Below are 27054 nucleotides of genomic sequence, written 5' to 3' on the forward strand. Positions count from 1 at the left end.
ATTGCATGCACCTACAGCTTTCAAAGAAGTGATAACTAGATACTGTTAAACTGATAGTCTCATCTCTAGTGTTATGCATGTGTTAATTTATAAGGTGGATTTGCAGGAACTTCACAAGCTCCTTATTTTGGGGGCTGCTTGATGACGTGAGTGATGAAAGAAAAATGAAGATATGCTGCTTCTGTTTAAAATTCTGTAAGAAAACAATGGGTGAAGTGCTCTGGTACAAAGGTTTTTATTGGTAAAAGCGTTTATCAGTTTATCCTAATTTCCTGAGCTCTTAGGATTAGCAAAGAAACTAAATGTAACCACAGGAAGTTCTAGACTTATTTCCCTTTAATTTTCTTAATATATACATTCTGATTTGTAATAAGTCCTATATACTTGTGCTTGAAAATCATATACAGAGAACATAGTCTATTGTCTACATTTTTGTGTGATGTCATAGAATTCCATGAGATAGATGTGGATGGGGAGCTGAGACTATTAATTTACCTTTACAGGTGGGTCTGATGCTAGACTAAGTAGTGTACTTCTTAGAAACTTCATCTTTATAATAAATTTCAGTAATATTTGTGATAATTAACAAATAATTCAGATTTAGCTTCAATGTTTATTGTAAGAGTTTGCTAAAGAAAAAGTACATGAGAGGGTAGTTACAAAAGAAATGCTCCATTTGTTTAAAAATTAAATGTTGAAGCAATTTAGAAGCCCTGGTTGTGTGTGTTTGGGGAGTGCTGTTGCAAACAAAATAAGCAAGGCAGGTTTCTCATTCAGAGGAATAAGTATAAAGGATTAGAGGCAAGTGTAGGGCAGTAATCCCCATTTTTAGCCACTCAAAGGTCTGCCCTTGAAGTACATGTAAGGCTTTGGGACACATTCTCACACCCCATGAGGACAGGGTAATGAATGAACATAGGAAAAAGTCATGAATGAAAAAAAAATCTAATGATTCCATTATCTTCAATATTTAGAGTATTTCTAACTATTGAAGTTTTAAGCTATGCAAAAAGTATCTTCAGGATTTTGCGGGTTAAATTTAGGCTGTGTTTTAAAGTATAGATATTTAAAATATTCAAGCATTTTGTTAAAAAATGAAAAAGGAGGTTATTGAGTTATAGTTCATTTTTCTACAAAGCTAAATTTTTCATTGTGAATTGCTGGCTTAAGTTCTTTCATAGCATACCAACTTATTTTAAAAGGTATCATTCACTTTTTGGGAAACTTTATGGTGTTCTGCCATTTTCTTTTTCCTCTTTTTGAGGATTTATTTAACCCAGCATGTATATTTCAGGCGAGTGAATATTTAAGAAGTAAGTCTTTAATGTCTAGCTGATCTTGACAGTGAAATAGTTGAAAGATTAAAAGCAATAGGAACAGCATGGTAGAAGCTACAGAGAGCTGATAAATTCACATGTAGAAAATTTTAATTTTTTTTTCAGTTAAGCCACTCTGAATTATTATGATAACAATGTAGTATTTTCTTCTCCCTACAGAGTTAAGTGCAAAAAGACAAAACCCCCACAATATATACATACTTATAAGTGGCTCACTAAAATGTAATTTCTTATTTTTCACCCTTTTTGCATTAGACCTAGCTTTTGTCTACTTCTATTATGGTGCACATAGATTTTTCTAAAAGCTTACCGAGAACACTATATTACATTTTTATTGTCACCAAACTGGGGGGTTGGCCTTTCCTTACTTGGATTACTATTTAGTCATTTTCTTGGCTCCCTTTCTCCCATATGCTCCATATATAAATGTGTAGGAGCATGCAGAGTCATCAACAGAGGTCCACTCATGGGCAGCATAGTTATATCCCCTGTTTCTATAGGATGTAGAGTTCTGAGGTTGGGTGTGGTTTCAGTATGTCTCCCAAAGTTTCATTTGTTGATAACCCGGTCCTTAGAGTGTGGTGATGTTGAGAGGTTTAAGATGTGAGTCCTAGTTGGAGACAATTAGCCCATGGGCGCATCACCCTGAGAAGAGATCAATGTAATGCTTGCTGGACCTCCGTTAATTCCTGCAAGAGCCACTTATTATAAAAAGAAAGACTGGCTCTGGAATCTCTCTTACTTCTTGCCTTTACATGTGATCACCCTCTTGTGAATGTGACTGTTTCCCTTTTTTAATTCTTTACCATATTGTTACACAGCCAAGGAGGCCCTCGGCAGAGACTGAAATGATGGGGCCACCTGATCATGGACTTTTAGCCTTCACATCTGTGAGCTAAACAAACCTCTTTTCTTTTTACATTACCCATTCTCAAGTATCTTGTTAGAGAATCAGAAAATGGGCTTCCTGTTATAGAAACAGAGGCGTGGGGCATTTGAAGGAGTGGAAGGAGTTCAAAGGCAGGAGCAGGCTGACAAAAAGCAAAAGATGAGAAGGGGAAGTATCAGTAAGTTCATTACTTATATCACTTTTAGGCCCTCAGTTTATTCAGACCCTCCCATTGAAGAAAAGGAGAAATTGCTATTTCAGGCTTTAGACCTTGATGCTATTAGTAGACAGGGTTATTTTTCCTGAGGAGGTACAAATCTATGCCTATTATTATTCTCTTTGAGCTTTTGTGTGGTTGAATGAGTAAGTGGTCCTAAGGCCTCTCTGAGGTTTGTTAGCAAATCTGCTAACTCATTCTCTTCCTCTCTTTTCTCCTAAAATATACTTGATCCCATTCATGTGAAGACACCAACTCAGAAATTGTTTGGTTCTTCAGATGATCCTTTATCAGAGCTCTATGGTAGATAATAGGGTATTTATTAGTTAGGCAGTATTTTAATTCCTATATTCCTGGAGAGAGAAAGAATAATGGGCAATACAGGACACAGACATTTCTAGATATCTGGCCCTAATACCATAAAATACCTCTGAAACCCTATCTATACAACCCCAAATATAGAGGGACCACTGGTTTTGGTGAGAAAGGAGGAAAAGAGGCATTTAGGGTCAAATAGACATGTTTGACTCCTAACCCAAATATTTAGTGACCAAGGGGCCATGTTATTTTTTATATTTATTAAATATAGATATATTATATAATATAAATTATATAAATGTATTAAATAATAATATATTAATATAATATATTTAGCAGAATAATGTTATATTAAATAAAATAAATTAAATATAGATATACTATATTATATAATATAAATTATATAATATTATATATTATATATAATATATAAATAACAAATTATTAATACAATTATTTATTATTTTAAAAACCAAGATGAATTTACTTAATTATTACTATATATTAAATAGTTTGAGCCTATTTCCTGAAGGGTTGTTGCAAAAGTCAGTGATAATGCAGAGTCTTTGACATATAATAGATGTTAATACAGAGGAATATTTATTTGAATCAGCTTCTGATGATTTTTCCCTGCATTTCCCCATCCCAAAGTACCTCTTTCTCTCTTTCATACACAGTTCTCAGGCTGCCTGACATCCTTCCATGACTCCTCTCTTTTCTTCACAGTTACCCTGATTCAATGTCATCACACTTTATCTGTGGACCTACATGTAGTTAAGGCCTGAGTGAAGTAGAAGAATATATGTACCATGGGTGAAAGTGACTTAGATACTACAGGCATATTAATAAGTACCCTCTTTAAGCTACTTGGGGTTCCTCATTAGTAACCCAAGAAGGTCAAAGCATGACATGCCTTCAAATTGATAGTCCTTAAGATTTTTTTCAACTTTTGGGATGAGAAGATAGTCTCTACTGAAATAAGTATATGCATATATGTGTGTTTTAAATAAAAGACTTTTATATAAAATGGAAATAGCAAAACTGTTAATTTTTTAGAAGTAGATTTCATTTCATGATTTTAAGTTACTCACAAACAGCATTTGCATTTGGATAGTTAGCTATACAAGCTATGTTAACACAGCTAATACCCCTAAATATGATCCTTTTCATTCTGCCTGGTTAATAGCAATATCATCTACATAAATATTTAAATTATTTCTGCCCCTTGCTAATCTTTCTCATTCTACTAATCTTGGGGAATAATTGACTTTTTGTTGTTATTATGTGTTTTAAAATTAAGATAGGACTTTTATCTTTTTCTTTATCTCTCTCTCTCACACACACACACACACACACACACATGTAGACACACACACGAACACAGACACACACACACACACACCTTCTCCCTAAAAGAAAGATGAATTACTGATATACAAGGGCCATGTATAAGCAAAAATCTTAATGATACCATTCTAACTTTTAATCTACTATTTTATAATTTCTTTGTAGCTTCTAATACAGTTTCATAACTAATACTCTGTTCCTCGTAGTAACCCGTGAATTTGTTATTATTGATTATTTTTGATATTGACAAAGAATAGGGACTAAAATAATTTCACACACTCACAAGAATAAAAGTAGAACTTAACATAACCAGAACTCAAGTCTGTGTCCTTTAAAACCAAACCCTATGCTCTTTCCTGTGACCATGTTGCAGTTAACAGATATTTTTAGTTTTAGAAACTGTGCAAATGCTCCAAATCTTAAGTTGAGAGTTGGAGAGGCAAGAATAGAAAATGATCCGCCTGGGAAGATTTGTCCTAGAGTGTGCAATTAATGTCGTTCCCAAAGTGCTCTGAAGATCTGGGACATTTTTGATTAAGTAGGTAAAGGTTGGTAAAATTTACCTACTTTTTTCATAGTGACTTTATTCACTTCTTTGTACTTTAAATGTGGTTTCATAGGACCATGAAGAAATGGAGCAGTGCTTATAAGATTGATAGTCCATGGCTCCAGGCATTTGGGATACCTTTTATTTGACTATTCAGGATTTCAGAAATGAACATTGATTCAAAGATTCATGGCCAATGAATTGGAGCCAGTTACACAAAATGGAATGATGGTTTGTGATGGCAGGGTATATTTCCTTTGTGGAAGAGAATGTTAAACATAAAGAATTATCATTGACACGTGTGCTTTAGTTCAATAGATTTTGTTCATTTACATTATAAATCCAATTGGTATTATTATGTTTTATTTCATGATTCACTTAACCTTGGCATGTTGATGAGTAGTAGATAATTTATTCAAAAAATTTTCAGAGTGTTAAAATATAGAAAGCAAGAGTGAGGAAGAGTGGAGGTTGAAATAAACCTTTTAGCTTTGGGGGTCTTGTAATTTAAGAAAGAGTGATAATACAATTGCATCTTAAATTAGAAGGACTCTTAAGGAGAGGTGCTTTGTCATTTGCATAATGTGATTATATATAAAGAACAAGAGTGCTGTATTTTCTGGAGGCTCTGTTACTGAAGGAGAAGAACCGGCCAGCACTATAAACTATTGCATTTCTAGCTGCAATAGCATAGGGTTTCTCTTGGTTTTTATACTTTGAGAATTTTTCAGTGACTCAGAACAGATTGAGTTGGAATGTTGGAGGAAAGTGGGGAGATATCAAAAGGAAGGAGCTGAGAAACATGGTCATAACAGGCATGAGGGGAAAAAAACATGTCAAATCTATGTTCTTGAATTCCATATCCAGAGGTCTATAAAATAGGGGTAATAATAACCTTAGTCCTTAATGTTACTATAGTATTAAACTGGAAAGTAAATGTTAAGTGCTTACCACAGTGTGAGGCAGACACACGAAAGGATGCTATTAGATTATAATAAAAATAATAATAATAATTGTACACTCTGTGCTTTCTTTACCACACCCCACTGTAGTAACAGGGTAATTCAGGGCTGGGGCTGGAGTTGGCAGGAAATCTGCAGCTCCTTTGTTTCTGTAACACCAGGAAGTAGATGGATGACAAGTAAGTGAGGCAGGGACAGGAGGGGGTTTTGTGGTGGGTGGAAGAAGGAGGAAAGAGTAAGAACAAGACCCAGGAGCCTGCCCATGGGACTGTTGTAGAAGTTAACATCTTTTTACCAAACAACTTAAAGTCACCTCCTACTCCAATGCTAGGAACAGTATTCAAAAAGCGATCTATTTGCTTATCAATTCTTTACTCTGAATAGATAGTTCTCCAGAATAAAGGAGACATTTTTCACAGCAGTCTCCTACATGCAGGGGTTGCTTGTGTGGCATTGAGAACCTTATGTCTGACTCCTCTGGCCCCCTTGAATCCCTGTGTATGTTGAAAAATGTAGCAGGAAGGGGAAGGAAACTCTTTAACCTCACAATAAGTTAAGCATATGGGGTGAGACAGAGTACCTTCCCCACAAACCACCCTTCTAATGTGACTCTTTCAGAAAAAAACTCAATATAAATTATAACCTACTCAGAACAATCATTCCCTGCTTTCAGCTCCATCAACATGTTCAATTTCAATCAGTGTTACTTTCTATTTGTGTTATGTAGGGGAGGGAAAAACCATTTGGTTCAACTTGCTACAGCATTTTTCAAAATGCTAGCATCCCTAGAGTTCCTGAAAAGTAATGAGTATTGAGTTTGTCTTTGGTCCAGAGTTTTTATCCATTCTCTTGGCAGAAGTTGACAATTCTGATATTTGGCCATCAGTATTTGGTGACCTCTGTGTCTCTATAGAAACCTGAAGAGAAAAACCAATTTCTGATGATAGAATGAAAGAAAGGGAAAGAAAATGAAATGTGCGTGTTTTTTTAAAATCACCTACTATAGAAGATGGGCAATTTTTATTTTAAGATGAAATATAAAACTTTTCACTAAATGAAATTTTTTTTGGTCTCTTAAAAGGGAATAGTCAGATATCATCTAATCAGGTTAGAATATGATCAAATAAAATCAGTTTATCAGGAGACTTTTTATTAAATGATATTAATTAGGGGTTCAGTTTAATTGCTGAGTAGTAAATCAAATGACTAGAACAGAATCTATTTAGATTTTATTAAAAGTCATCTATGAACCTTCATTGGGCAACTCAAATTGTATATTCCCCCAAATTCAAGGCAGTAATTACCTTTCTACGTGTTGATAACTCAGATAATAACAACAAGCTAACAAATAGCAGTGATTGTTTGGTTTTAAATATTTCTAAATGGTAACCGTATAGTTATTTTTCCCAACTTTATTTTTATGTTCCACTGACTAGGCTAGTCCCAGGAAATTCCCCAGTAACTCAAAGGACAACATGCAAATCAGTCAGAACTCAACCAGAGAAACAAACGTTTTGGGATTATACATTTTTAGAAATTAAATTGCAAAGTATTGGCTTACAAAGTTGTAGGGGCTGGCCAGGCAAGTTCAAAATCAATAAAGTGGCCATCAATAAGGCCAGGCTGAAACTCTTGGGAATGGGACACATCTGCTACTCCCAGGTAAAATTTCTCCTTCATCAGGGAACCCGCAGCTTTTCAGAAAGAGTGTTTAACTGGTGTAGTCAGGCCATGTGATTAGTTAAAATAATTTCCTTACTTGAAATTAGTTAAAATAATTTCCTTACTTGGTTTTTGGACTTCAATTACACCAACAAAATATATTTAAGAGCAACACTGGATTGTTGACTGATTGAATTACCATGGACTATTAAGTTGATACATCAAAAGACCATCACAGGCTTGGCAGTGCATGCCTGTAATCCCAGTGATTTGGGAGGCAGAGGCAGGAGAATCACAAGTTCAAAGTCAGCTTCAGCAACTTGGTGAGGTTCTAAGCAATTTAGTGAGACCCTATTTCAAAATAAAATATGAAAAGGGCTGGATGTGTTCAGTGGATAACCATCCCTTAGTTCAATCTCTGGTACCAAAAAGAAAAAAAAAAGATCATTACAACATGTCGACATGTAGTAGTTGACATTTAAATAGCATTTAAATAGCAAAGAATTGATACTACTTGCTTCTAAGGGTGCTTATCTATTCCAAATAGATATGATTTTGAAGATGCTTTAGCATTGCCTTTTAATTCAGTACAGCTCCAAATAAATAAATCAGTGTGTGACCTGGGTGGATTTTACATTTGAAGACAATTCCAGAATTACTTAAACCAGACATTAGTACTCCAGGACTAGAATATCAGCATATACCTCTGGATTGAGATGTGGGCTTATTTTCTTCTTTTCCTTTCACATCTTCCTTTTAGCCCTAATAGGAAAAACAAAACAAAAACCTGTTTTTTTCATTGAATTACAGTAAAGAAGAAATAGAAATTTGTTCCTATTTGCTAAAAAATCTTGAATATATGATGGTCAAGTTCCCAAAGCCCAGTTTAAAGATAAAAAACAGTACTCTTTAGATATACACACTCCCATTTGGAGATTACTTCTCTAAGGAAACTGCTATTCAAACTTATAGCTACCTTATGAAGTAAGACACCTAACAGATACCTTTCCCTCCATGGACTCATTCATTAACTTATTCTCCTATTCCTAATTGGAGAATTATTGCTAGTTGTTTCTCATAAGCTAACATTTATGAAGTTTCTACTACATGCTAGGCTTGATAATAGTTTCTGTTTCCTAAAACCAAAACAATGAAGGAAATAATGTTATAGAACTTGATTATATGTTTAACTCAGGGCAATTGGTATTGTGATAAAGACAGTAGAAGCTTCTCTGGAAGAAAGAGCAGGGATACCAGGGAGTTACTTTTGCAACTCTTCTTGAAGAATGTTATGGCTTAGGTATGAGGTGTCCCCCAAGAGCTCCTGTGTGAAACAGTGCAAGAATGTTCAGAGGTAAATGATTAGATGGTGAAAGGTATAACCTAATCAGTGGATTAATCCATTATTGTAGACTAATTTGATAGTAACTGCAGGCAGGCTAGTTGGCTGGGGGAAGAAGGTCATTGGGCATGTGCCTTTGGGGTTTACGTCTTGTCCCTAGTGAGAAGAACTCTCTGTTTTCTGGCTGTGCTGTCCTGATCAGCTTTCCCCTGCCATGCCCATTCACCATGACATTCTGCCTCACCTCAGGCCCAGAGCTATGGACTTGGGCTAAACCTCGGAAACTGTGAGCCAAAATAATCTTTTTCTTCTTTAAGTTGTTTTTGTCAGGTCTTTTGGTCAAAGTGACACAAAGCTGACTAAAAAAAGAGGAACCAATAGCTGAACAGATTCAACTGAATTAGGGCAGGTAGGAGTGGTTATGAAAAGGAAGAGAGGAAACATATGTATCAGGAGAGAGAAGTTTTATCAATTTGAAAAATGAATTCAAGATGAAAGTGTTGGAATGTCCAAAGATGAGAGTGAGGAGGCAAATCAATGCTAGATGTTGGAAGTTTTGTTACCCACATTCATAAATTTCAACTTTCACCTGTGGGAGATTCAAAGCCAAAAATGTGGAAATAACAATGCAAGGGGGGTGGTTATACTTGCAGAAAATAGATTGGAGAAATGGATCCTATAAATTCAAAGATGGTAGATCCTGTTTCTATCTAAGACATTATAATATATATATATATATATATATATATATATATATATATATATATATATATATATATTCCTATGACTAGATCAGTGCTTATAATGTAGTAGACATTGATTTATTAATTTATTCTTTCATCATACAATGCACATAAGTTTATTAACTGCTCTGTAAAATATTCCTAGTTATATGCAAAGGAAGCAGTGCTAAATAGCACTGGCATAGCCTAAGCCATTGTGGGTCAAGTGAGAGAGAATAAGATAACAACAATATATAAATAAAATTATTTTATGTTAAGTCCTATGACAAAAACCCAAGGATTGCTCTGACAGAGAATAATTTCAAATGCTTAGTTTAGGCAGAATTGTCTTGGAATGCCTGCTAAAGGAGATTGTAGCATTGAGATACAAATTGGAAAATAAATATTTTTAAATAAATTATTTAAAAAATAGGATCATAGGGGAGCTATTGGAACGATCCAGAGAGGATTCAATTAGTACCACTTAGTATCTGTACCAGGGTAGTGGAAATGATGAATTTGAGGACATTAATGATTCCTCAGGTCTGGCGCTTTAACTGGATGTGGGCTCTGCAGAAGCAGTAGGGATGAAGTATCACCTGGAACATGGTGGTCCTATTTCCTGAGATGCAGATCCCAGGAGCAGAAGTAGTTGGATCTTTGTGACAGCCACCAATCATTTCAGTCTTGAACACTTGGATTTGGAGTGATTTTGAGATCTCCTAATGGATATAACCAAAGGGAGGTAGGATACAAAGACTACAGCCTAGTAGAGAGATCTGAGTTAAGCACAAATAGGAAAGAAGCAAAGAATAATGTTACAGAAGCACAGGGAAATGGCATTTCAAATAGTAAGTGGTAAAGAGTATCAAACTTTGCAAAAAACCATCAAGTAAGATGAAAGTTGGAAGCACTACAGTATGCTGGATATAGATTCTAAGATAGTATCTTCTGTGGCTGGAGTATGCCATATAGATGCTTCTGAAAGTCTTGGGACAAAAGAATCGATAACTCTAAGATAAGAACAGAAGTAAAGTGGATTAGGAGTAAATTTGAGGATGAAGGATTGAGTCATCTTGATGCAGCAGCGGAAGAACTAGAAGTAATTGAGAAGGAGGACATAAAAGATAGGAAACTGTGATTATAATCTGGGACATCTAAATATGTGCTTTCAGTGGTGAATCACTTCAAGGTGATCATAAGTTCCAGAGTGTGGTGTGGGAATTCTTGGAGGTGGGGGTGCAGTGGAATCTGTCCAGAAATAGCTGTGGTGTGATGGGTTCCACCTCTCTCGTAGAATTCACAAGAAGTCATCCTCAATCAGTACTGATCGTGAGAGGTCCAGGAAGAAATCCTGAAAGCCTCCTGTACTCAGGTAGGGGCAGAAGTACCCAGGCAGGCAGGGGTCTCTAGTTGGTCTTCACTCATTTCAGGTGCAAAGATTACAGGTGCATACAGGTGCACATTCATATTGTTACTGTCAGTGTATCTGAGTATCTCAGGTTCATATTTTGTTTCTCTGCTCTTGTGTTCTTGCATGAGAAGCAATTCATGAAAGATGGTGAAGGTATAGCAAATTTTATTGGATGAGAAAGGAAAAGACATCATCAAGGGAAATGGTGTCCTCTCAGAGAAGAGAGGGATATCATGCTGTTTCTGTTCCCCAGTTTTATTGGGGATTTTAGGGATGGGTTCAGAGTCCCCATAAGGTACTACCTCTTAACTCTTGAATGACAGTAGGATTGCATCAGATTTATAATTCCCTACTGTACATGGTCTACCCACAGGAACCCAAGTGGAACTCATGGGGTAGGGTATTTACTATTACAATTAGATTTAAATTATATGCTAAAGATCTAAGGGAAACTCTCTGTCACCTTGGCCCATGCTGATGGGTTTCTAATTGCAGCTTGTTATTTACAGATTTTATTATTGGTGACTTTGTTTCTAATTATCCTGTTTTCCTGGGTCTTTTGGTGTATATAAAGGTTGCAAAATTTCTCCATGCAGAAGGGTAATTTGTGTTGTTACCAGCGAGAAGGAGTCTACTTCCTTCATCCTGAAAGCAGCCCTTAGGACAACAGGGTGTTTGTTAAGGAATGTAACATTCTATTGACTTAAATAAGAGCAGGGCCAGAATGGCCTCAGATATAATTGCTTTTTGGGAAATTGTTTTTTGAAAGAACCCATGTGGGCCAGTGTGTAAACTCAGTCTATAGAATTGTCCGCTTAACTTCCTGTTCCTACTGCTCATGTCTATCTGCCATCTGTCAATATCACACTGATAATGTTATTTATAGGCATTCACCAAATATTTTAGCATTTCTGGAATTTGCTATGGGCAACCCCTATTCAAATATTCATATTCTCTCTCTCTCTCTCTCTCTCTCTCTCTCTCTCTCTCTCTCTCTCTCTCTCTCTCATACTTCACAGATATATGTTGAGCTCAGAGACAAAGATGTGGTCATTGTCCTCAAAGAACTCACTGTTAAAAAACAAGGTGGGGGCAAACTAGGGAAAAATAATTGTCATACAGTGTGATGAATAATTTGTGGAGTCATGTCCAAAGTGCTATGGAGAATAAAAGAATAACTTCTTTTGGATATAAATGGAGGAACTTTTCACAGAGAGGGTGGAATGAGATCTTGTTCTTATAAAATGGGTGAGACTTCACCAGAGAGGAAGGTGATTCTGGAAGGAAATGCTACTCTGAGGGCAGAGCAAAGGCAGAGGGAGGCAAAAGAACAGAATTCATAGGAAAGAATGACAGGATTGGACAGGCAGTAGTACAGGGCTTGTAGGAGACAGGGTCTGAGGCTGGGAGCTTGTGATCTGTCTTCCTTTGAAGGGGAATTTGACCCTGCTAACTCAAAATCTATTTCATAATGTACTTTGTATAATTGTAACTAAAATAATCCCATTTTATGATGGTATCCTGTTGCACTTCTCTATGGTCTGATTGCTATGTTCAAAACTTGTTATTGGATAATTGCTATTATTTTCTGTAGTGTTCACTAGAACCACTATTTCTACCTTTATCTAACTTTCTGTTCTTTTTTTTCCTGAAAGATTAATATACAATGTCCCCAACCATGAATTTTAAGAATTTCAATTTAGTTTAGAAAGTATAAAGAAATCTTGAAGTCTTCTAATTTGGTCTCTTTTGTGACACCACTAATCCTACAACAATCTTGGAACTATTATTTTTTCCATCTATGCCAGTATTGCTGTTTTTATCTTTTCTATTTGACCTCTGTCTCTTTTTTATTTATTCTTTTATTCCATCATGTTTTCTAATATATAAATCTATAACAGCCCCTCAATATTTTACACATATTTGTTGCTTCAAGTAAGCAACAAATATGTGTAAAAGATGTTGTAGGATGGTCCTAGTTTTCTGCCCTTACTCTGAGCTCTTTTAAAAAATGTCTTGAAACATTTAAATATGTTTACCAGTCTCTTTAGTTATGCATGACAGTAGAATCCATTAGGCTATTCTCTTCATAAACTGTGATCTTCTCAAATTAAGATCAGCCACTACAATGAATATTTTTAAGATATGTGTCTTTCCATTTAAAAAAATTCATAACAAAACCAAGAAACTTCCTTTTCCAAATGGTTCAGTTGGAAAGGATATTCTAATAGTCTTTTGTAAATCTGACTCTAATATGTATTAGATTTGTCTGTATAAAAATGTATTACTACCATGTAAGTTTTTGTCTCATTTTAAGGAAAATATAACCAACTTTAGAGAGTTATAGGAATAGACCTATCATCATTGAGAATGTTAATGCTTTTTTTTCTTTTCTTTTACACTTGATTTTCAATAAACTTATATCCAGTTGCTTATAAATCTGGTGTGGACAATTTAGTGGATGAAAAACCTGAGAGGCTGCTGCATTGAGAACGGCATCTCAAATTTTCCACTTAAAATCATTTGGTTTAGTTCTGTCATTTGTTTTGCATGGTGACTGCTTCTGTTGCCATGTCAACAGTTTGATCTGAAGTTCAATCTTCCCTGGTCTCCAGTGGAAAGATAATCTTCAGCTGACTAGTTCTCTTAGAGAAGTTTATTAAAGCTGGCTTGACAATTTAACAGTGTAACTGAGACTAATGGAAACCTTGGCTTTCAGGTGCTGCATCTCACGTGGAAGTGATGTTTTTTTCTAAACTATAAAACATTCAAAGAGTCACTGTGTACTCTCATGAGCTGTAACACACAGGTCAAGTTATCACTCAATAAACTGTTAAGAACATTTTATTGGCAGTGGAATCTTCTAGGAAGCATTTCCCAACTAAGTACCACCTGCTGAAGGCCACCTGTTTTCAGAGCAACATGGTACATAGATGAGTGGTCTATCCAATTTTAGTCTCTAAGGCATCTTCCCAAGTCCCATAGGAATATAAAGATGGAGATTTGCTGCCTGGAAAAGTCTAAATATTCTGAACGGCAATCTTTTATTGAGGACCCGTTTGTGTTTGTCAGGTACTCTGGTAGGCACCAGTTACAAACACCAGTGAGACTTAGGAAGTCTTGTAAAGGAGTGTATTTTAGTCAAAGAGTCTAGTGATGTGGGTTCTTATGTTTAAAGAGTGCAAATGAACACAGTCCAGTGACAGAGGGTAGGAGAAAGCAAAGTCATGACAATCTGTCATTTCTTATGACACATGGAAGGCTTCCTAGAATCAATTAACCTTTTTTTTTCATTTTGGTTTTAAATTTATACAGTGTTGTTACTACACAGTACTTTGTTCATTACTACATTTGGCATCCAGAGAGCAGTAGTTTTGGTTAGGACATCAACTTCACGAACCAAGGTTTCTTTAGAACATTTTGTTCAGAATCCTTGTCTTAAAAGAGACCATTGAATTTGGATGATTGTTCTTTGACTACTATTTGATTTTGATAGCCCATTTCAGTGTTGTGGTTAATTCCATAACCTTCCCAAATAAAAATGAAGAATTCTAACAGTTGTTCATTTGTATATCTCTGATGACTAGTTTTCATGTATATTTTATTTATGTCACAAAATAACAAGACTAAATCCAATTTTCAGATTTCAGGAACATGTTGGTATTGTGACACAATACTGTTACTTGCAGCCAAGCCAGGGGACCTGCCTGGATTCTGGCTGGCCAGATTTGGCATAAGAAATAAAGGATGTCAAGAGGGAAACACGAATTTCACGCAGTTTGATCAAACTGGGGAGAAGTGATGAGGTTGTTTATCAACCTGTCCTGCAGAAGTGGTTACAATGAAACAAAAAGCCAGATGGGCATATATAGGTTTAGCCAGCTTTCTTGGTGGCTGTCCTTAGCATGAGGAAGTTTTCCTCTCAGCCTGAGGAAGTTCAGGAGCTCTCTGCTTTAGTACTTCATGAATATGCTTAACACATCCTTCACAGAGGAGCATATTATTCTGTTTACAGATAAAATCATGATTCATAAATATTAGCATAGGTAAAAGAGACCCCAATAAATATAATGATATTTCAGACATTCATCTGAGAAGCGAATATAATGACATGATTTGCAATGCAAAGGCCACTAATATGTTTTCATAACATTTAGAGTGACATATCATGTCCACAAGATGGTCATTTGTTTATTCAACCAGGAGAGGAATATGGAGCCTGCTGGAGATCAAGCCCTGTGGTAGGAAAAAATACGTAACATAAGACATAGTCTTTACTTTTAAGGAGTCAATAATTTATTTGAAGTGATAGATATATTCCTTATTACAATACAAAATGAAAGTCCTATTAATCACAAGCAAGATGTGTTTTAGAAGCTTCAAGAATAGAGGAGCAGTTGCAAGTTGAAGGCTTCCCCAAGAAGGTGACTTTAAACTTCATTTGAAAGGAAGGATAAATTTTGTAAGGCAAATGGGTTGTTTTGTAAATATAGACAATTTCTTTTATCATATACCCTTTGCCAGTTATTGTGCTATACATATATTATTTCTTTGCAATACATCTTATTAAGTATCATAATAATCCTGTGGTCCGGGCATCATTAGCTCTATTTTTAAGATGGAAAAATTACCAGTCTTAGAGAAATTAGTAATTTGTCAATTTCCTTCACTAGAGTGTGGAGAAAAACTCACTTCACAATCTCATCTCTTACCCATCAAAACGAAACCATTTCTCACTGTAATTGTAAGATAAATAGACACAAGTGTCATGAAAAATTCAGCAGCATTTACTGGGCCTGGTGGTTGGAGTTTAGAGTTGGTGTGATTGTGAGGTTTTGAGAACAAGGTTCAGCTCATCCATTTCTTCCCTATTCCTTGCAAGGCTTGGGATAAACTTTGAGGTAATGATTGAATGGATTATTTTCTTTTAGTATGTGTCAAAGTACATTTGAAGCAGAAAGTCATTTACAAATACAAAATACTACCTTTAAAATATTGGCAATAAAGATGTTCTTCGAGGCAAGTGCCTCACCATCGATTCTTGAGTACTGAACCTGAAGTTTACTAAGGAAACTTTGTGAAATCATAAATGATGTATAAATCAGGGATGTGGTTGCAAGATTCTGACAAAGTCAGTTAGTATCAAAAGAACAGACATAAATAAATTAGTTCTTTGCTGAATAAAACATATGCATAAATCAGAAGAGTGAACCTGAAGGCACCCAGATCCTGCTTCAGTTACACAGGTAGTAGAATATACCTGCCATAAAATGTTGGCATCCACAATTCCAGATTAACATCCTGCCTTTTGTGATGACATTGTGTATCAATTTCTGGAGGCTCACTGGATAAACTTAATATTTAAATACAAGTGAAACTGAGAAAAGAGACATGCTCACAAGTATGGTTTATAACATGTCTTTCTAGAAATAATATTATAAAAACGATATCACAGTTGCTTCACAGTTATTTCTTTAGTAGAAAGATTTGGAGGCATCTACCCACAGTTTGCTTGATTTCTTCGTCTTTTAAGAATCAAATTATATTATGTCTTAGAAATGATTTTTTGACTTCATTTTTCTCTAAATCCCTTGATTGCTCAAGCTCTGGTTATTTTTAAAAGCTTTAGATTTTCTTTGCACTCATTTCTCATGTTGAGTTTGAAATGATACGATCAAATACATCTGCCTTAAGAAATAGCATTCAAATCAGGATCCGGGTGGATGGATTTGAAGTAATGTTTTTAAAGTAGAAAGCATTTTATTAACTAAGCTTCTGCCCATGGGAATATTTTAAATGTGTGAGGATAAAGAGAATATGTTATCTTCTTAGCAGCTGGTACCAGAAAGCCTTTGTAAGCTTATTGAGAAGAGGCTTTGATAAAGGCACCAGGGGGTGGGATCAAGGCTTTGGAATCACAGGTAGAATTTATGCATACTTCTGTAAGGGAGGAAGCAGCTGTGAAAGATGAAGAATGAGTGAAACAGGAGTGCAATGGTCGGTCTGTAGGACAGCCTGGAGCATGGTTTTCAAACTGTAGGACACATCCTATTAGTGGGTCACAAAATCAATGAACGGATGGTGATCAACCATTAAAAAATGCAAGAGAACAGAATAGGAAATGTCAGTAAATAACCTCTAGTGAAGATAGAGTATCTTTTTAGGAGCTATTTGCATGGCAAAATATTCATTCATATTTTATGTGTGTGCATAGTAGGCAAGTATATTTCTTGTTAAATATTGGTAAATTCTGAAAAATGATCCAAAAAGAGAATCCTGTGGAGTAGGGGTTGATTTGGGGAAAGAATAAAAGAAAGAGTTTATAAGCCCTCTCCATCTCCCTTGCTAAACGTTTCTGTAAATCCTATTTTGTTTACAAATTCTTCCTTTAAAATACAGTTTATTGTTTAGTGTGTGTGCCTACACCTATGTACTTATGTAGGAGTAAGTGGGCCACTATGATCAGAGATGGTTTAAAGAAGTTAGGAAAAAACAGATGGCCATGAATATACAGAATAGTGCAGGTGACGCACACGCTAGTGAGTGTGTGTGTATCCATTATATGTGGATACATTTATGATTTCTTCATATTTGAGCACCTTAAGTGTATCAATATACAATGGAAACTGCACTTAAATTTTTGAATGCATTTAAACAATATTAATCTGTAGGTCAGAAACTCATAAAATTCAAATAGCTATATTAAAAATTGAAAGCAGCATTGACACAGTTACTTCATTAGAATATTCAATTTTATCTTGAATTTTATCACCTTAAATGAGATGTATGATTAACTGAGTGTGTAATATCAGGTCCAATGCTAAAAGACACTTTAATTTTAATGATCTTTTTCACATTGATGAATCTTAGTGTTATATCAGAAAGATTGTCAGAGTATGCTATTTTAATTTTGTTCCAAGAAAGCATTAGTCTGAAAAGTCTTTATCTATGTAAGTGTGATTTACTCTGTACATATGTCCTAAAGTGGTGAATTTTAGCATTACTTTTATTCTGATTTCTACAATTCACAATGTATAGATCAAATTATGTTAGAAGCAATTCAGAAATTGCTGAACATTCTTTTTAGTATTGTCATTAAAACATTTTTTCTCTTTGCTTCCATTTCTCTTATCTATTCTTCATATATAAAGAATATGGACCACTCAACATCCAGTATATGTGGTTATTTTCTAATTATAATGATAATTCCAGCTGGGTATGGTGATGCAAGCAGCTCCAGAGGCTGAGGCAAGAGCATTGCAAATTCAAGGTCAGACTGAGCAACATAGTGAGACACTAAGCAAGTTAGCAAGACCCTATCTCTATATAAAATATTTTTTAAAACGGGGGCTGGGATGTGGCTCAGCAGTAAGCACCCCTAGGTTCAATCTCTGGTTAAAAAAAAAACAACAACAACTGATAATTCCAAAGGCAGTGTGCAAAGATCCTTTAAACATTAGGCACAATTGTAAAAGACTCTCATGCCAAGGGGCAATACACATATCTATGTATATGTTATTCTAGGATTAAGAATATTTAATGGTTTTTAAAAATCAGTTCTTCAAGGGTTGGGGATGTGGCTTAAGTAGTAGCACATTTGAGGCACTGGGTTCGATCCTCAGCACCACGTAAAAATAAAAAAATAAAGATATTAAAAAAATCAGTTCTTCAGCATTCTCAGAATCTAATAGTGGAAATAAGTATTAAACATATAAGTATATATTTATAATTTTTTTAAAGTATGGCTTTACCCATTATAGGACAGACCTACATCGACAATGTATTAGTCTGGGTTCTTCACAGAAATAGAACCAATAGGAGGTGTGTGTGTGTGTGTGTGTTTGTGTGTGTGTGTGTGTGTGTACATATACATACTATGGAAACCGATGAGTCCCAAGATCTGCAGCTGGTAAGCTGAAAGTGCAGATAGACTAATTTTATAGTTCTGAGTCCTAAGGTAGAAGACCAATGTCCAAACTCAAAACCAGTTATATATAGAGAGATTCTTGCTCAGCCCCTCTGTTTTATTCAGGCCCTCCAGGTGTTGAAGGAGATCCATTCATATTGAGAAAGAAAGTCTAGTTTACCCATTTGACTGCTGTGACCTGCACAACCATTAATTCAGAAATCTGCAAGGTGTGATGGGGGATTGAGAAAGACAAACACACACATATATAAAGAAAAATCTGGGACCAGGTGGGACATTGTACTCTAATGGAGTAATAGTGACCTAGAGCAAGCTCAGCATATTTATTATATAGGTTTTATCATCAAAAGATTATTTGTGGGAAATTTTGTTTCTGCAAAGCAGGCAATCTGAAGGATGCAGCACTGGTGAGACATTAGGGTTATCTTGTTATGCTCAGAATTCTCTATCCCTTGGAGCTCCATGCCTTTCAGAGAGTTTCTTCAGGCTGGGCATCACCATAGAAACTGGGCAATCTCAACCTACACTTTGCACAGGAAGTTCCCGTACAAATGCAGACATGAGGCAATCGGAGAACATGATCCAAGTCACCACTCTCCACAGTCTACCAATTGAAATGTTCATTTCTCCCATAAATACCCTTACAGACATGCCACCAAATAATTTTTAGCCAAATATTTGGGCACTTTGTGGCTCAGCAGGTTGACATATAAAATTGGCCATCACAGAAGACAAGTGTATTTATAAATCAGAGCGATATGACTGGAAGGTCTGGGTTAACTCTTCTAAAGAGTGACATTAAACCAAGACTTGAATATGAGTCAACTAGGCAATGAAGTATTTGGGGGTTTTAGGGTAGATAAAAAAAAATGCTGGATGGGGAAGCTGTATATATTGTACTCTAGGACAAGAGGAGAAAGGCAGCTCTTCCTGTCAAGCAAGGTAGAAACCCATGGTGTCTGTCTATCATCTAGACAGAAGAGAGTCAGCACCAAGCAGCAGCAGGTCATTAGTACTGTGAAATTCTTCGAGAACAGCACTCTTCTTAAGCAATAGACTCCCTTTACCTCTGCACATTCTCCTACCCTGTATTATCTAAGTAACTTGTAAGAAAAAAGGGAATTATCCACAGATGATTTTCATCTTTAGAACAAAGTCATATGTTGTGGTCTGGATTTAGTCCATGCCCTCACAGAGCCCTTGCTCCTGAGGAGGAAGGCTCTCCAGGAAGAAATCATGATGTTTCCTGTACATCATACCTGGCACTAGGATGATGTAGAATAAACTGGTAAACAGCCACAGATTAAGTGGTTTAAAAACTTTTCACCTAGAAACTCTAATTTGGTTTCATTAGTTTCAGGTTATGTGCCTAAGAGACCATGAACATGTCAATAAGAAGAAAAGAATTTTTTTTCTCACCTGAGAAAATGTTTCTGGCAACCTTGAAAAATTCTATGTTTAGGTCAGGAATATCACTAAAATATATTTGTACAAAAATAATAAAAATCAAAACAATCTTATTGTTTTGGAGTCACTCTGTTTAACTTCAATAAAATTTTCTTTCTGCCACATGTTTTTATACCTGGTTAAGAAATCATAATGCAATCTATATTTCTAGGCTTATATTGGCAATATTTACATAAACTTGTACTTTCCTTCTATAAATTAATATATATATATATATATATATATATATCCTTTCCTATATATTATACCAACTATGATCCATATTCATTCATAAGAAAGTGAGTTTTCAGGATGCAAGATAGGATGAAGATTATAGTTTACCATTCTCATGTTGGTTTAGAATTGTTCTTCAAGATTTAGGCAAATGGTACAGTTTCCTAACATTATGGCAGATCCAGTTTTAAGGGTGAAAAAAAAGCCAGTATTTTCATTGCTTATATATAGTTTGGCCTGACAAATCCAGCTGTGTTGCCATAGAAACCTCATTGGCCTATGTGTGATGTCATCAACCAACAAAAGCTAAAATCCAAGCACTGTATTACAAACTGTTAACACAAGTAAATATTGAATCATCTAATTGTTGGTTACAGATAGCCTTTTTCCAAATACTTCACTATAAAGATTTTTTTTTAAAAAATGCATTAAATATGATTGGTCAATAATGAAATACTGAGATGGGAATGGGGGGAATGAAATGGTGAAATTTACTATTTTTTTTTCTTTTTTAATGTATCAAACAATTTCTGAAAATATATCTGAGTGAAAAACTATATTAATGATGTTTTTAAATGCTAAGCAAGGACACTTGCTAAATAAGTTTTATACTTCTCAACCTAGTGACAGAACAGGCTCAGAGTCATTATGTTTAAAAATCAGAACTCAGAGGGTGCATCACAAGCAATTTTATTTTTCTCTCCAACTACCCTTTAAACTTGCACAAAGGTTAAGAATTTTCTTTAACCCTTAAATGACATTCAAGGTAGCTTTCATAACTCAGATAATAATTCTCTTCTCATCACAAAAGAGTCTGTGTTTGGTAATTAGTATGTCCAGACCAGAATAATAATATACTGAGGACTGTACTTCAGCTTTAAAGTTTTACCTTCACTTTGAGAAAGCCTGATAAAGATAGAAGTCTGCAGCCTGGTGGAGGTAGAACTTGGCTAGATTTTTCCTTAGACAGCAGTATCTCCCCAATCAGTACCTCTGCTTGGAATGAAAGGAAGGGAGAAATTAAAAGTCAAGAGAATAAATGAGGTCTCTTTTGATATTGGTGAATTAGTTCCAATCCCCTGGAAGGCTACTGGGGAACAGCACTAATTTTAATCTTTGGGCATTTTCATGGTTTCTGTGTATACTCCTCACAAATGATGAAGATGGCTCTTCTTCAACTTGTTGTTTCTTCCATCATCTAGGTGTATTTGCCATTTTTTTTTTCTGTTACAATCTCCTCAGTCCTCTATGTAATACTTTCGGGAAGACACAAGAAAATCCCAGCCTTGTTTTATTTTTGAATAACCAATATCTTGTCCACTGAAACCATGGGGACTTTGACTCATCCTGAGTGGGAGTTCAAGACTCTTGGTGTCCTTCTTTACAGAAGCCTGCAGTCTTTTACTTAGTATGAGGACATGGTGTTTAACAAGACCCAGAGATGTATATTAAGCTCTTCTGCAGTTTCCTTGAAACTGTATAACTACTTTAGGAAAAAGACCAGGAAGACAGGGAAGGTACCATAGTGGGAAGTCTCCCTACTGATTTTCAGCCTTTTATGGTCGAGTCAGTTTCAACCATGTTCAACTCCTGATATGAGAGAGAGGTAAGGTAAGTAACCTATTTTTTAATCTTTTTATTCCCCTAAGTCTGATATAGATCATACCTTATTTTAGCATCTTATAGAATTTGAAATCTATTTCCTTGAGACTTTAAACAGAAATAAAATAACTTAACAATCTAAAATCCAGCTATTAATAGTCTCCTTATTTTAAAACAAATTATAATCTAATAATAAATTAAACCCCAAATTTAATAATATAAATGAACCAAAGTTCTTTAAAATTATAAAATTTTCATAAGTGAGCACTCAGAGCATTCTTAAATGATAATATTATTAGAGTATTTGGATCTTCATTAAAATATAATTAAAGTTAGCTGCACTTATTAAAACAATGAATAAAAGACGGTTTTATACTGTGCAATATATTATTAGTATAAATGAGTAGCGGCAAATCTGAATAACTAAATAAATTTGCTTCTTTTGTATAGAATGACTCAAAGGGATGTATGACTTGCACCTCATACAGCATAGAGTCCACCTTTGCTTCCAAATATCTCTTTAGTAACCCTGTTCTAAATATCCTCATAAGAATGAGTTGTGTAAGAATTATGCCATCCAGAGCCCCAAGGGCAAGTTCCTATTCACTTAAGCCAATCAGTGAAAGCACTTCCTAGTTCAAGGATGGGGATATGAAGCATAATTTGGGCCAATGATATAAAAGAAGAAGTTTGTCGGAAACTTTTGGCAAAAACATTCCCTCTACCCTTCTGAAACCAGGTTTTTTGTTGCTATGGGCAGGGCCTGTTTGTGTTATAGCTCTTTTGACTCCACAGTAGGCTATGCTGCTAGTATTATTGCCAGGATTCCATTCCAGTTTCTTTGTCTTGCAAACTTGAAGCATGAAATCCATGGACAATGAGGAGTGAGTGTGAAAGAGTAAGTTTATTCAACTAAGAAGATAAGAAACAAGAGTTCTCACCAAGCAAGAGGGGTCCCAATAGAGGGTTGCCCAGGAGAATTTGGATCTAAAGTAGTTGTGTCCTAATTTTTATGATAATTAAGTATCTGGAACGTGACATGTCCAGTGGTTGGCTTGCAGAATTCTGATTGGTTGTGCCCTTTTAGCCATTGAATTTAAAATTCTCTATAGCTTCCACTCAAGTCTATCCTGTCTTTCCTTTTAACTCTCTGGCAAAGAGTTTTGGTATTTGGAATGTTGGGAATGTTTGGGATTTTTCTACACAACAATACTTGGAGCCCTTTGTCTTACCTGCCTGCCTGAGTCTTACGGTCTGATTATCCTGCCTATTCACTTCGGAAAGCAATTCAAAGGGATAGTGTCCATTGGAAATGAACCAATGGAAATGTATTTCTAGAAGTTTTTGGCAAGTGTATTGAAATCTCACAAAGAATCAACTTCAATTATAATGATAGTGTAGAAAGAAGATAAAGTGAAACAAGAAATTTTCACAGTGTCTTTGATTACTGCAATAAACTAGCTCAAAGTGTGCCTTTTCTTTAGACTCTTCAGTTATCTGATCAATAAATCTAGGTTCTTTAGGAAAGATGTAGTGAATTTTTTTTTGTTGCTTATAAATGAAAGTATACAATGCCTACAGGTACTGAAAACATTATCTATATATCACTATCAATCCAGCAACTGGAAGTAAAATTAGGTGTTCATTCTTACCACCAAGGGAACTTGGGCTGTCTTAATCAAAGTGATTACTACATTTATGTTCTGGTCATTTATTTGCACTATAGTTGCTTGGCAGGTATTTGATCTGACCAATTATTGATCATGTTGTTTATTTTCCAATAGTCATTGTTTAAAATGTTCTAATGGACAGACTTATACTATAGTTACCTGTGATTCTAAGCTAACTTTGCTGTTCACCTCTGGACACTGGTACTGGCTGGTCTCTTATTTACCCCAGGCTCTACCACAGTATCTATTGCTGCATTGCTCCTTTTATTGAACACAACACCATTAAGACCCTGTGTAAATAGGAAACTTATACACTTTAAAAGCCATATGTTGAGTTTATGTATAAATAAACTTTCAGAAACTTTATTTATTTTATTTCTGCATTATAATTATAGATAATAGTGGGATTAATTATATCCTATTTTTACAAATCATATAACATGATTTGATCAATTTTATTCCCCAGTACCTTCCTTCTCTTCCCCTCTTTTCCCCTTACCCACCTGCTCTACTTACTGATCTCCCTTCTATTCCTATTATTTTCTTATTAATGCATTATGATTATATCTATAAGTAGGATTCATTGTGCCATATTCATACATGAACATAGCAGAATTTGTTCCCCAGTACTTTCCAATGCCCTACCCTTCTTCCTTCCTCTTTATTCCTATTATTTATTGGCCTCCTGTCTACTTATTCAGAAACTTTATTAAAACACAGATTTATTTTAGTTGATTATTATGTTGATTTTATTTCTATGTTAGTAGAATATTAAATGAGACACCTCACCCTGTTGTCATATTTGTGAATTCCCTTTTAGTATTTTTATTCCTTCTGCAAATACATACAGAAAAATGTATACTGAAAAAAAACTAAAGAGACTTCATGAGACTAGAAAGCTATGTGACAATACTTATTTTCTTTTTAGGGAGATATTTTAATATTTATTACCCAAAAAGTAGAGTCTAAAAGATTTAATTGGAGAGCTTCCAATCACTCCTGCAAGGTAGGCGGGCCTGCGACCCACCGGCACAAGAGGAGCAGCGACCTGCTGAGAGGCAGAGCCGCCCCCTCCCCCTACACCGGCAAGGTAGAGGGAACTGTGACCACGCACAGAGCAGGCCCAGCGGCCTGCTGAGGGGCAGAGCCACCCCCCACCCCCCGCGCCTGCCAGGTGACCACCAACAGAAAAGGCCCAGTGGCCCGCGGTGGGACAGAGCTTCCAATCACTCCTGCAAGGTAGGCGGGCCTGCGACCCACCGGCACAAGAGGAGCAGCGGCCTGCTGAGAGGCAGAGCCGCCCCCTCCCCCTGCACCGGCAAGGTAGAGGGAACTGTGACCACGCACAGAGCAGGCCCAGCGGCCTGCTGAGGGGCAGAGCCGCCCCCCACCCTCCGCGCCTCCCAGGTAGGTGGAACGGTGACCACCGACAGAAAAGGCCCAGTGGCCCGCGGCGGGACAGAGCTTCCAATCACTCCTGCAAGGTAGGCGGGCCTGCGACCCACCGGCAGAAGAGGAGCAGTGGCCTGCTGAGAGGCAGAGCCGCCCCCTCCCCCCTGCGCCTGCAAGGTAGACGGAACTGTGACCACCATCAGAACAGGCCAGACCTGCAACCGAGAGACAGAACAGGCCCAGTGGCCTGAGGAAGGGTAGAGCCCCCCCCCCACGCCTGCAAGGTAGGCGGACCTGCGACCCACTGGCAGTACAGCCCCAGAGGCCTGCAGAGGGGCAGTGCCGCTGCCTGCACCTGCAAAGTAGACAGAACTGTGACCACCGACAGAACAAGCCTAGCGGCCCGCAGAGGGACAGAACCACCGCCCGCGCCTGCGAGGGAGACTTTGCAACTATACAAGACCAATATAAATTTATAGGGGGAAAATTCAATAGCACAACAGTTTCACCAAGTAGAAAGGAACGCGAACAGTATGAAGAGACAAGGAAAGAAAGGACCACAAGCATTGCAGGTCAACTCAACGTTAGAAGAGGTAATAGCTGCAGCAGATGGAATGTCAGATAAAGAATTCAGGATATACATGCTTCAGATGATCTGGAGTCTCAAGGAAGACATCAGACAGCAAAATCAGACAATGAAAGATCACTTCAACATTGAATTACATAAACAAATCCAAGAAGTAAAAGATTTAATTGCTGTTAGCTGATACTATGAGAAAGAATTCAAATGATGGAATGAGAGAACATTGAGAGTCAGATAGAGAAGGGAAAAGTCAATAAAGGGAAAATTATTGTGAGCCTCTATAACTCAATATTATTTAGGATGCTCTGAAGAACTTTGTAGAACAGCCTACATTGTTTCTCACATCCCTGTTAGTGAACCATTCCCATCTATTACAACTTTACACTTAGCAGAGATTTTCTACTAGAAAGATAGCCACTAAACATTACCCCCAAATGACCCCTTGAGATGTGTCCAGTTATTTTGTGTTCTAAGTTACACAATAAAGGAATAAAGTCTAATATTAAGTATATAATTATTTACATATCCACATTTACTTTCCATTAAAAGTATAGTGGCCCTCTTCTAATTCAGTGGGATACTTTGAACTTCTAAATGTAAGTATTTGTTTTGTCATTTTAAAAAGTTGTACTGTTTTATTTTGGTAAAAAACATAACCTTTCTACCTACCTTGAATCAGAATACTCAAGTAGTTCTCTTGTTGAACATCAAGAAAGTCTTCACAGTTTATGGAATAATTAATTTTGGTAAGCATTCAGTGTTTTACCAACTTGGGCTGAATGGCACTCCTAACACATGAGTAGAAATCTTGGCAGTGAGATTATTACATGCTTCTGGATGAATCTCTGCTCTTGGTTCATAAAATTATAACATAGGAAGAATAAAGAACTCTTGTAAAATTATCAAAACCCAAGTAATATATGCACTAAAGGAAAGCAAATAGCAATACAAAAATAAAAGTAGTTAACAGATTTCCAAAGGCTCTCTGAATTGATGCTTTTCCACTAAATATATACATATGTGTATATACATATATAAAAATTTAATACATGGTGTGTTTATATATTTATACCAATTTTTGTATATAAATATTTTGTTTTGGTAAAAATCTGTATTATATGTATTTAATGGAAGGATATTGATATTACTTGCAATAGTAAATACTAAAATTATTGCTTTATGGCTTCATTATCTGGGGATGAACCTAGTTTGACAAATCTTTTTTACCTACAGTCTATAGTTTACATGAGGATTCACTTTTTGTCTTGTATATTTTGAGTTTTGAGAAATGTATCATACCATGAATCCACCTGAATAGTATCATACAGAATAGTTTCATGAACATTATTTTAAATGTGGTATCCACTGTATTAATGTCTCTATCTTTAATTTTTGATTCAACAAATAGGAGCTAGGAAATCTCAGAAGAGAACTTGGAGATCC

General features: G+C 36.0%; 1 protein-coding gene across 3 annotated transcripts in view; it reads left to right on the forward strand.

Moving 5' to 3' along the window:
• The window catches only part of Grm1 (glutamate metabotropic receptor 1), a 386960-nt gene that overhangs the window by 168899 nt on the left and 191007 nt on the right, over nt 1–27054 (forward strand). The window lies entirely within an intron of this gene.

The sequence above is a fragment of the Marmota monax genome, unplaced genomic scaffold, assembly GCF_021218885.2.
Source record: "Marmota monax isolate L192 unplaced genomic scaffold, Marmota_monax_Labrador192_F-V1.1 WCK01_AAM20220418_F8-fsc00030, whole genome shotgun sequence".
Lineage (NCBI taxonomy): Eukaryota > Metazoa > Chordata > Mammalia > Rodentia > Sciuridae > Marmota > Marmota monax.